At 45.0% G+C, this 2,494-nt stretch overlaps 2 non-coding genes across 2 annotated transcripts; both read right to left on the bottom strand.

Moving 5' to 3' along the window:
* Window positions 1-941: 941 nt before the first annotated feature.
* On the bottom strand, window positions 942-1,023 carry TRNAS-AGA (transfer RNA serine (anticodon AGA)). Its single transcript has one exon. It is a non-coding gene; the product is annotated as a tRNA-Ser (tRNA).
* A 205-nt stretch (window positions 1,024-1,228) lies between these two features.
* Window positions 1,229-1,310, bottom strand: TRNAS-AGA (transfer RNA serine (anticodon AGA)). Its single transcript has one exon. It is a non-coding gene; the product is annotated as a tRNA-Ser (tRNA).
* Window positions 1,311-2,494: the final 1,184 nt, after the last annotated feature.

The raw sequence follows: 2,494 nt of genomic DNA, 5'->3' as shown, positions 1-2,494 counted from the left end.
TCCTATGTCCACGGTGGCCTTCAGGATCTTCTTCAGCGGTCCCAGGTGTGCTTTGCACGGGTGCGCTGGTGATGTCATCAAGGGATAGTCAACCTGTATAAGTAATATTTAATAGGAAAATAGTGGAAATCTCACTGTGTGCACCCGCACTGGGGTAGATTCTCTAAACTAAAAATGCGGTAAAAACCCATTATCTGAGTTTTTACAGCATTTTGTTACCGATTTACCACGATGGGGGGGCATCGCTAGAAAAATATGGAGATGCCCCATAGAAGCCTATGGGCTTCTACCGCGACCCACCGCGACCTGCACTGACCCCCCCTCACCTGTGTTTGGACAGCACAGACTGTGGACCTGTGACCTAATCCTCCCTGCACTATGATCCTCTTCCGGGTGCAGGGAGGAGGAGAGCCTGGTGCAGCAGCAGCGCCGGGTGAGGAAGGGTGGAGCCGCCGAGACCCGATGGGAACCGCTGACTCACCGCAAAGGACAGCTCTTATTGCTAGAGCTGTCCTTTGCCATAATTATCACATATGTTACAGCATATGTGATAATTATGTATGCGAAGGGGGCGGAGCTGGGGTGCGAATGTTAAAACATCCCACCCTATAAGTGTACATTCAAAAAGAGCTGTAAAAGTTATTTTGTGTGTAGTTGTTTCAGCATTTTACTAATTTATCTATTTATTTATTTATTCATGATCTCTTCCATTTTTTGGAACATTCACTTGCTTCACATATATAACACACTTCACACATAATTATAACTGAAGCACTCCTATATGAAACTCTATAATAAGCCTAGTGATAACAAAAATAAAGAATACAGTGCAAACCAAGAAAACTATTGTGGTATATCCCACAGGTGCTGATGATTACTAAATGTTTTCCAAACTGTTTAAAAATATATTTTTGTAAATTAATTTCACCATCAAACTAAAACGTAGTCGGCAGGATTTGAACCTGCGCGGGGAGACCCCAATGGATTTCTAGTCCATCGCCTTAACCACTCGGCCACGACTACACATCCAAAGCCTCTGCTAATGTGGGCGACTTTCAGTAGAGTTAGATTTCATATAGTTTTGTAAGTTCCTTCTCTTACTTCACGTATGTTGATAGTATATGCGATGTGGTCAATTTTTGGTTGTAAAATGAAAAAATCTGGCGCCCAGATAATACACAAGTACCTGTTATTTTTATAATAAAAATATTTCACAATCAATCTAAAACGTAGTCGGCAGGATTTGAACCTGCGCGGGGAGACCCCAATGGATTTCTAGTCCATCGCCTTAACCACTCGGCCACGACTACACACCCAAAGGTATATGTGGCGTGGGTGACTTAGATTTCACATAGTTTTGTAAGTTCCTTCTCTTTTGCCTCCTTAATTAACTTTACTATGTGTGTTATAGCAGGTTGTGATGTTTTTCTTTCCATAATGTATTTTTTATTATAAATACAACAACAAATTAAAGAAGCTCCGACACAAATGTGAAATTAAATTGCTGTATTGAGTGTTCAGTATTCCAACCATTACACTGTATTCTGCTCATAGCATATTTGTTTAGACCTCTTGTATTATCATCTGATACTGTGATGTTTGTGTACATTATACATGAGAATAAGTAATCTAATTTAAGATAAAATAAATAAAATCTAAAGATAAACCCAGTCACATGGTCAGACCACCACTCAATATGGTTCTCAGTCGCAACCCCTCAAAATAGATCTTTGCCCATGGAATTCACCAGATATCGCTCAAGGATGGGTATGACTCCTCAGGCCATGGCAGCTAACTTGGACCTCTCGGCAGTAATGGGGACCTGTAAAGATCCATGTTAGCTAGTCCATTATTATAACAGGGCTGTGCAGAGGCGTAGCTAGGGTGGCGTCAGTGGAGCTCGTGATCCAGGCGCTTAAAGTTTGCAGGGCGCTGCAAGCAGCAGGCACTTCCTACACGTTATCCCCAGTGCGTCCCTTTCCTGTCCGTGATCCCCAGCGTGGTCCTCCTCCCTGCGATCCTCGGCGTGTCCCTTTCCTGCCCGTGATCCCCGGCGTGGTCCTCCTCCCTGCGATCCCCGGTGTAGCCCTCTCCTGTCTGCGATCCCCGGAGCGATCTTCATTTAGATGGAAGCTGCAGCGCGCAGCTCACATCTCCCCTCAGACACGGATTTCTAAACAGAGAGTCGGGTGCAGAGTAGCGGCGAGGTAGAAACTTGCTGACTGGACGTTCTCCCAGGTACCATTATGTATGGGTCATATATGTCTGTGGGGGGGAGTTGGAACCGGAGCCGGAGGGGGGCGCCGTGACATGTGCTTGCTCCGGGTGCCCTGGCTGCACCCTACACCACTGGGGCTGTGACAGCGGAACTGGATACTTTAGCCCCTGTGTGTATACAATTCTACAAATCACACCATCAAGCACCCTGGTTTGACAACAGTGTTTATGATCTCAAGAAAAGGGGTTGTATACTTGAAAGATGATGAGGGAAGAC

This window comes from Crinia signifera, chromosome 11, assembly GCF_055691185.1.
Source record: "Crinia signifera chromosome 11, ASM5569118v1, whole genome shotgun sequence".
Lineage (NCBI taxonomy): Eukaryota > Metazoa > Chordata > Amphibia > Anura > Myobatrachidae > Crinia > Crinia signifera.
This window is presented reverse-complemented; position numbering and strand designations above follow the sequence as displayed.